Below are 10,199 nucleotides of genomic sequence, written 5' to 3' on the forward strand. Positions count from 1 at the left end.
AGGAAAGAGACTTGGGAGAAATTAAGTGATAAACTCACAGTCACACATTAAGTAAAGAACAGAGCTGACATTTGATCCAGGACTTTTGGGTTAAAAGCCATTGAACTTTATGGAGGTCTTCCATATGTATTTGGTGATTGAATTAGTGGGCAAAGGCCAGTCACACTCAACTTTAAGTTTCCCTCAGTCACAAAATGTTCTTAGCTCCCACCATGAAGATATTAAAAGCAAGAAATCTGGCTTTGGTTCAGTTGCTAAAAGCATGTGTAGTCTGGAACTGTTAGGTTTTTGTTAGACTATTCATAAGTATATATCAGGCTTTCAAGAGCAAGGGCATCCTTTTGATTTATTATGTACTCTCCCTTCCACCAAAGAAAGAGAAATGAAATAAAATATAGAAAAGGCCAAGGTAAAGAGGCTGTGAATTTAATGGACATCACTGTGGTAGCAAACATTTATTGTGTACCAGTTATGTAAGAGGCCTTCTGCTATGTGCTTTACATACATTATTTCACAATGGCCCTCTGAGAGCATATTGTTGTCCACATGTTGTAAAAGAAGACACTGCTCCAAACTCTCCACTGGCTTCCTATTCCACTAGGATAGTAACTAATGTTTGCACCATGGCTCACAGAACCCTCCAGGACCAATCTGATCATCATAAATTGAGTGTAAGGAACAGTATCATGAAGGAGGTGAACACCTGGGATGTCTGCCCTACTGCAGATACAGGGAGGCACTGAATTGCACAGGAATATTATGGTCTCTGTTCTTCTGTTCCAAGTGAGGAAACCTGCTTCAGTTCAAGCACCAGCCAGGAGACAGAGTGGGCCAGGTCAAACCTTCCCAGCTCCATGGTGACATCACACTCACAGAGAAAGTGGGATTGTGGAGCCACCAAAAGATGAAGGCCCTCCCCATGGAACAAATGCTAAGATGCAATTACTGTTTGTGGCATACGTGAAGACACAGATTTCCTTAAGGAGATTTTGATTAAAAACTGAAATAAATTATTTAGTTAAAATGGAGAGTGAACAGTTAAAGAGATAAAGGCTTGCCTATGGGACAAGAGACAGAGGGACGCCTTGGACTGTGACGTGTTCACATCCCTATACGATGTCAGTTTCACCTTCCAGAGGATCCATCAATCTCTTTGAGAGATGATTCACTAATTCAGGAGTTAGCATTCCATGGGATGCTTGCTTTGAACTCGGTTTACTCTTACTTGCTTTGATGACCATGGAAAATGGATATGGAAGATGGAAGAGAGTTATCTCATACTGCTGGTAGAAGTTGTGCTTATCTAAGCCTCCTGGGTAATGAAGATGGCAGGTCTTTGACCTGGGCTCTGCAAGACTATCTCTGTGACAACTAAGAACTGTGCCAGACAGTCATCAGTTCTGGACATGGCCTTCCCACCAGCCCTCTATCACTATCCTTTACCCACCCCTGACAGGTAGAAAGCAAATTTGCATAACAAACTGTTTAAACATTCCATTGTGATCCACCTTCAAGGCACTCTTTGTCCTCGACAGCTCTAATGGTTAGTGACCCCTTCAAATTCAACATCATTTGTCAAATCAAATTAGGCTTGTTACTAATTGTAAGGCAGTGACATTCATCTTTTTGATGCTTTCAAACCAGTCTGAGGTAAAGTTCTTGTATGGAATCAGGCTTGGTATGCTGAATGAGTCACTTCCTCAATGAGGCAATTGTCAGAAAAATAGGAGACTTAGCTTGAAGGTAAATATTGTTGGGTCACTTGAAATGTATGCAGATTTGACATTTCCCTTCTGATTAGCATGTCTACACATTAAAGTTTTTTGTATGTCACATCGGATAGTTCAGATGCCAGAATAATGTCAGTGAGCACTTGATAGAAACTTAATTTTGTTCTTGATAATGAAAATGGGTGGATTAAGGAGGAAACGTAAGGTAGGAACCTCATTAGGTGACACATGAAATGTATAGGAGGGTATTCAGAATAAAAAGAAAATACTGGAGAGGAAAGTAATATTATCCACTGTGTGCCAGTAGATCTTTCTCTCTCTCTCTCTCTCTCTGTCTCTCTGTATATATATGGATGTATATGTGTGTGTGGCATATATATATACACTAATATAGGGCTTCCCTGGTGGCTCAGGTGGTAAAGAATCTGCCTCCAATGCAGGAGACCCAGGTTCAATCCCTGGGTTGGGAAGATCCCTTGGAGGAGGGCATGGCAACCCACTCCAGAATTCTTGCCTGGAAAGTCCAAGGGACAGAGGAGCCTGGCAGACTACAGTCCCTAGTGTTCTTGCCTGGAAAATTCCATGGGCAGAGGAGCCTAGCAGGCTACAGTCCATAGGGTCACAAAGAGTCAGACATGACTGAGCATATGAACATGCCCGTGTGTGTGTGTGTGAAAATATATATGTGCACTAATATATTTATACATACACACACACACACACAGTGAAGGCAAAAGTCGCTTAGCCGTGTCAGACTCTTTGCAGCCCCACAGACTATATAGTCCATGGAATTCTCCAGGCCAGAATACTGGAGTGGGTAGTCATTCCCTTTTCCAGAAAATCTTCCCAACCCAGGGATCGAACCCAGGTCTCCCGCATTGCAGGCGGATTCTTTACTAGCTGAGTCACAAAGGAAGCCCAAGAATACTGGAGTGGGTAGCTTATCCCTTCTCCAGAGGATTTTCCCAACCCAGGAATCGAACCAGGGTCTCCTGCATTGCAGGCGGATTCTTTACCAACTGAGCTATCAGGGACTTATTTATTTAAAGAGGATCATAATCTTTAAAAGGATTAAATTAATTATACACACAATAATTTAATCCTTTTAAAGATTATGATCCCCTTTGAATAGATAAGAGACATGAAACACTTAGCCTAATGTCAAACAGTAAAATAGCAGAACTGGAATTTCAAACTTAAGCCTGTGTGATGCCAAAGTCCAAGATTCTCCTAACATAGCATTCTGTCTCCTTAAGATACAAAATGTTCAACCTTGCCCTGACAGGAAACCTTAATTGAAAGTGGTAAGCATACCATATAAATTCCATATATATGTGTTAGTATACTGTATTGGTGTTTTTCTTTCCGGCTTACTTCACTCTGTATAATAGGCTCCAGTTTTGGGGGGATGATTTGGGAGAATGGCATTAAAACATGTATAATATCATATAAGAAACGAACCACCAGTCCAGGTTTGATGCAGGATACAGGAAGCTTGGGGTTGGTGCACTGGGATGACCCAGAGGGATGGTATGGGGAGGGGGGTATGGGAGGGGGGTTCAGGATGGGGAACACATGTACACCCGTGGCGGATGCATGTTGATGTATGGCAAAACCAATACAATAAGGTTAAAAAAAAAAAAAAAAAGAAAGTGGTAAGCAGCATCTAGGTATCCTGATTCTATCCTCAGTTTGCAAATATAAAATCAGAAGTTCAGAGGATTTCCTGGTTTAATTTTTACAGATAATGAATATCCAGTCTCCACTTGAACACTTCCAGTGGCCAGGAGATTTTTCTTTCCCTATTCATCCATCCATGTCTATCTTGGTTCCCATACTGCTATGTTTATTCATAAACCAATATCTCTACCTATGACCTTATATGTTTAAATGTACAATTGTATTCCACATCTAATTATGACTTGAGAATATTTGCTCTGCTAGAGACTGTAGTGCCTATCATTTATTTTATAATTTATTCATCACAATAAGCCAATAATATATGCCATATTTTTACCCCTAATTTACTGAAGAAGAACGTGAACTTATGAAACTAAATAACTTGTCCAAGTCACATAACTAAGGGTAATAATACATCAAAGTAGTGCAACAACTTCCAGTTTCAACCTTTTCCTAACATGATAGCAATCCATAGCATGCAATATGCAAGGACAGCATGATCAGGAGAAGAAATGCAGCCATAATCTTCAATTTGAAGTTGGCTATGTAATCCTATGCTTTTATTTCCTGCTGCCAAAATTTTATAGAATATAGCACCGAAGAGCAATGAAAAGGTGGTCCAGATAAATCCCAGCTTTCACCATCATCTGTGTACACACTGTACCACTGGAGACCTCTCTCATATCTCACACCATACATTAGATCAGTGGTTGTCAAACTATGGCCCACAGCCAAAACTTGTTCACTTTCTGATTTTTAAAGAAAGTTTTATTGGAACACATCTACAACCTTTAATTTACATATTGTTATGGCTGTTTCCTCACTACGAGGGCAGAGTTATAGTGTCTCCAGAGACTGTATAGTTCACAAAGCCTAAAATATTACTCTCTGACCCTTTTAAAGAAAGTTTGTCAGCTCCGGCATTAGAACTTTTGCATAATTTCTTCATTTTACTTATATAGAATGTATACAGAGGGAACGATAGGCTGTCATAGGGTGGCCACATGCACTGCATGAGAAATTGCAAAGTAACAGCCAAAATAATTTGGCAATTTTGAGTTGGAGAACTGAGACAAAGAAATGTTATCCAAACTGTATTTTAGTTCAAGCCCTCTACTGTTAACACAGCAATTCTGAAATGGCTTCTCTAATCCTCAGTGAAGCACCAGAGGATGTTAACTGTATTCACTTATCGTGACACTGCCCTTAAAGCAGTAATTCTCAATCTTGATTCACCTGAGGAGATTAACAAAAGACATACACATAGCTGGTTGCACCATGGATAGAAATCCCAGACCTACTAAGTCAAAAATGCATGGAACAGAAACAAGACATTTGTATTTTCAAAATATTTTATCAAGCAACTAGTATCTGATATCATTGCTGGGCAACAACTGCAAATAAATCTACTTCATCTTTCTGTGGGGCTTCCCGGGTGACTTACTGGTAAAACATCCTCCTGCCAATGCAGAAGCTGCCAGAGATGCCCGTTCAATCCATGGGTAGGGAAGATCTCCTGGAGGAGAAAGTGGCAACCCATTCCAGTATTCTTGCCTGGGAAATCCCATCTACAAGGAGCGTGGTGAGCTACAGTCCATGGGGTCACAAAAAGTCAGACATGACTGAGAGACTGAGCATGCACACATCTTTCTGTAAGCACTTGAAGATAATTGTAATTCCATGGCTTTGCATATCATCTATGTGTCAAATACTCTACCTTAACCTTTCTCTGAACTACAGTCACTTTTTTTTTTATCACTCTCTATTTGATATTTCTAGGTGATATCTCAAACTTCATCTGCCCCAATATGAAATGTTGATTTTTCCACTAAAGTCCTCTTCATCACAGTTAATGGCACCACCTATTCATTTGTTTAAGCCTAAATTCTGAAGGAGATCAGCCCTGGGATTTCTCTGGAAGGAATGATGCTAAAGCTGAAACTCCAGTACTTTGGCCACCTCATGCGAAGAGTTGACTCATTGGAAAAGACTCTGATGCTGGGAGGGATTGGGGGCAGGAGGAGAAGGGGACAACAGAGGATGAGATGGCTGGATGGCATCACTGACTCAATGGATGTGAGTCTGAGTGAACTCTGGGAATTGGTGATGGACAGGGAGGCCTGGCGTGCTGCGATTCATGGGGTCGCAAAGAGTCAGAGACGACTGAGCTACTGAACTGAAATGAACTGAAATTCTAAAATAGTTCCGTGATTTTTTTTCACCAATCTCTCATTGGTAAGTCCAAAATAAATCATTTTTCTTTTCAATTTGAATTTTTAACTCCTCTCGTTCATAATTTTTTTCTCTCCATGGCAATTATAGTGATATTTCTAAAATTATGTCAAGCTGCTTCCCTGCCTAACACCCTCCAATGATGTTCTGCTACATCAAAAAAAAAAAAAAGAAAAAACAATGCAAACTTCTTCCTGTGTCCTAAAAATTGTACATGTTCTGGCTGTTGCCAGAATCCATCTTTATCAGTTTTCCTCTCTGTTCTCGTGACAGCCTCATGAGTCTTCTTTCTTTTCCTTGAACACTAACTTCATTCATTTCTCAGTACTTTGTATTTGCTATTTCTTAAGCTTCGACACTTTTTCTTTTTTTTTTTTTTAAATTTTTTATTTAATTTTTTTAAATTTTATTTTATTTTTAAACTTTACATAATTGTATTAGTTTTGCCAAATATCAAAATGAATCCATTACAGGTATACATGTGCTCCCCATCCTGAACCCTCCTCCCTCCTCCGTCCCCATACCATCCCTCTGGGTCGTCCAGTGCACTAGCCCAAGCATCCGTATCGTGCATTGAACTGACTGCATCTGTTTCATACATGATATTTTAATTTTCAATGCATTCTCCAGATACAATTTTATTGAAATCTAAAAGAAATATTGCAAACAATTTTTACAGTCTTATTTTGAATTGTATAGTGAATTTTGAAATTGTAAATGATTGGATTAGTTTCTTATGTATCTGTTGTAATTTATAGGATTTTAGTCAATCAATTTCATGTCTCCTTGTTAACTTATTAGCACTGAGACCCTCCTCCATGCTTCTGTAATCTCCTTCTTATCAGGTAAGATACAGATCAGAGAAGCCATTCCTAACTACCTTATCTAAAGAAACCAAGTTAAAGCACTGGATCACTTTTATTGAATCATCTTATTCTATTTTTCACATAACTCATCTATGTGAAATTTTCATATTTGTTGATTATCCATAATCCTGCCAAAGAATACAAAATCCTCAGGAATAAACCAAATGCCTAGAATGATGTGTAATGCACAGTGGTTGTGTACTTATTAAAGTACTGTTTTTCTATTTAATTTTTTTTAAGCTAACTTCTCCTATTCTTTCAAATACTTAGTACACGATGACAACAATGTGAGTTCATTAACTATAATCTATTCCATGTTCACAAACAATCTATTCTAGTTACCTTGCCCTATATTTGCTCTGAGCAGAAGCTGGTCTTCACCTTTCTTTGAAAGCGTCCTATGCGTTTTTACAATATTTGTGTACATAGTAAGTATTGAATAAATGTTGATGAATGGACTATAGAATGGGCTTTTGGCTCCATACATCAAGACTTTCTTGAAGGACAGATAATTACTTCTACTTTATATCTGACATTTTAATATAACTGGCTGTGGTCATTATCCTTTGGAATTGCATTCTAGTCAATTCTTACAAAAAAAGAAAATAAGGCACAATTACCTTGTGAGCAATCCACAATTGGATTTGCATTTAAAAATTGCCGAGTGAGCACTCCTGCCTGATGGCCAAATGAAATTAATCTCTTGTAACTCAAGGTCTTATCTATTTGGAGATGCAGGGGTAGGAGGGTTAAGGAAGACTGAAGGATTCCTGAATGGTAAAAGTCGTCTCTCTCATTATTTATGTTTATGGGGTGCTTGCATTGATCTCTCACTGAACTACCCAAGGGGAATATAAAGGTGGTTAAGATACTGTCCCTATTCCTGAGAAGCTCTCCATCTCTAGGTTACATGGTCACATCCCTGTCCAGCCTGCACATGACTTCTTGGAAACATCCCACATCCCTGATGATGGAAAGGGTCAGGTGTTCACGTTGATAATAGCTTATTCCCTCTTCTGGGCACTGCTGTTGGTCTATGGGTAGATACTGTGAGTCAGTTTCATAAAAATTTAAATCAAAGGAACAAACTCTAAGGGAGTTGGCCTTTGAATTGTGTAAATGGTAGAATACAGATGTCCATGAATTCCTTTTGCTTTGGTCCTTGGAAGGGTCTCAATCCTGACCTGAGCCCTATTTATTCTTTTTTTTTTTTTTTTATTTCAACATGGCCTTAAGAGAATTTGAATAGGCTTCTGTTTCTTGCAGCAAAATTTCCATTAAAAAGTTATTTAGATAAGAACTATAAACCAAAATCTATACTTTAGCATGACTGGTGCAATAATACAGTTTGGTCAGGTTACTATGTACAAAGAGGGGATGCCTTCAGTTTGGGCTAAGAAGGTCAGAGAAATCTTACAGGAGATAACACCTAAACTGAATTATGGAAAGTAATAATTAACTTGGAGAAAAACAATAGAGGAAAAAAAGGGAGGTTTTTGTAGCCTGAAAAAATTCAGGGGTATAAAACAGCAGGTATATTTTGGGAAATGCAAGTTTAGTGTAATTAGCTCAAAATACAAGCTGATGAAGCATCAAGGAAGGTATCTGGAAAAGTAGGTAGGAGCAAGACCATGGAATGTCTTTGATAAGATTTGTCAGCTGAAAAAATGGACAATGTGAAGAGTTTTTATTTTAGTCTTACTCAGGACAAAAGGAGGACTATGGCCTTGGAGACAGCATTTTAGATAGCTCTGGGGAATTCCTCCAAAGAGGTAGAAAGTGAAAGCATTAATCCTCAATTGTGTCTGACTCTTTGAGACCCCATTGATTGTAGCCTACCAGGCTTCTCTGCCCATGGAATTCTCCAAGTAAGAATAGTGGTGTGGGTAGCCATTCCCTTCTCCAGGGGATCTTCCTGATCCAGGGATTGAACCCAGGTCTTCTTTATTGCAAGTGGATTCTTTACTGTCTGAGCCACCAGGAAAACCCCCAAAGAGGTAGAGGGAAAGGTCAATACATATGATTATAGTGAAGAGAGATAGATACAGCCAAGCACACATTCTTGCAGAAAGTTGCTGCTAGTCATGAGGAGCAGGAATCTTCATTAATGATTTCAGTGATTTCCTAAATATGAGGAGATATAGGAATTTGGGCTCATAAAATCATCTTCTGAAAATATCTGACTGTCTGAAGGCCTGTTCTGCCACTTTCCCCAAAAACAGAGTGCCTCATTCCTGATCTCCACCTTGAACTCCTTTCCAGGTATGTTGAAGGTCAGCAACTAGGATGGCTAATGACCTAATCCTTCTAATGGCAGGTGACATTTTTTAGTTAGCAGATGCTAAGTAGTTTAAGTTTTGCCTTGTAGGTTCATAATCTGCTGAATGACCAGATTTGATCCTTTTTCTGGGGACATCATGAATAAATCCTCAGGGACCCTCTAATTATTCTACAGCTCCTTTTGCAGGGGCAGCCCCAGGAAAGCTTTTGAAAAGAAACACAGAGCATGTGGAAAGGAGCCAAGATTCAAAATCAGTAGTCCAGCGTTTGAGCCTCTGCTCAACTGCTTCCTATCTGAGCAATATGGAAGAAGGAGTTTAATTCAATTGAAACTGTTTCCTTATCTAGATATAAAGTGGAAGTTATAAAATAGCTACCTCCCAGAGTTGTAGTTTAGATCCAATACATGTGTTCTTGAAGGTGAGATGTGTTAGTCCATCAGTCGTGTCTGACTCTTTGTGACCCCATGGACTGTAGCCTGCCAGGCTCTTCTGTTCATGAAATTCTCCAGGCAAGAATACTGGAGTGGGTAGCCATTCCCTTCTCTAGGGGATTTTCCCAGCCCAGGGATCAAACCTGGGTCTCCTGCTTTGTAGGCAGATTTATTACGGTCTGAGCCACCCGGAAAGCCCACATGTGTTCTTGTTGTTGTTCAGTTGCTCAGCTGTGTCTGACTCATTGTAACCTCATGGACTGCAGCACGCCAGGCCTCCCTGTCTTTCACCATCTCCCAGAAATTGCTCAGGCTCATGTCCATTGAGTTGCTGATGTCATCCCACCATCTCATCCTTTGTCATCCCCTTCTCCTCCTGCCTTCAATCTTTCCCAGCATCAGGGTCTTTTCTAATGAGTTGGCTCTTTGCATCAGGTGGCCAAAGTATTGGAGTTTCAGCTTCAGCATCCGTCCTTCCAATGAACACCCAAGACTGATCTCCTTTAGGATTGACCGATTGGATCTCCTTGGAGTCCAAGGAACTCTCAAGAGTCTTCTCCAACACCAAAGTTCAAAAGTATCTTCTTTGGTGCTCAGCCTTCTTTATGGTCCAACTATCACATCTATGCATGACTGCTTTAAAAACCATAGCTTTGACTAGATGGACTTTTGTCGGCAAAATAATGTCTCTACTTTTTAATATGCTTTCTAGGTTTATCATATATTTTCTTCCAAGGAGCAAGTGTCTTCTAATTTCATGGCTGCAGTTACCATCTGCAGTGATTTTGGAGCCCAAGAAAATAAAGTCTGTCACTGTTTCCATTGTTTTCCCATCTATTTGCCATGAAGTGATGGGACCAGATGCCATGATCTTAGTGTTTTGAATGTTGTGTTTTAAGCAAGCTTTTTCACTCTTCTCTTTCACTTTCATCAAGAGGCTCTTTAGTTCCTCTTTGCTTTCTGCCATAAGGGTGGTGT

At 39.6% G+C, this 10,199-nt stretch overlaps 1 non-coding gene across 1 annotated transcript; it reads left to right on the plus strand.

Annotated features, from left to right (window-relative positions):
* Window positions 1-2,128: 2,128 nt before the first annotated feature.
* Window positions 2,129-2,200, plus strand: TRNAW-CCA (transfer RNA tryptophan (anticodon CCA)). Its single transcript has one exon. It is a non-coding gene; the product is annotated as a tRNA-Trp (tRNA).
* The last annotated feature ends 7,999 nt before the right edge of the window (window positions 2,201-10,199 follow it).

This window comes from Bos taurus, chromosome 3 (assembly GCF_002263795.3).
Source record: "Bos taurus isolate L1 Dominette 01449 registration number 42190680 breed Hereford chromosome 3, ARS-UCD2.0, whole genome shotgun sequence".
Classification (NCBI taxonomy): Eukaryota; Metazoa; Chordata; class Mammalia; order Artiodactyla; family Bovidae; genus Bos; species Bos taurus.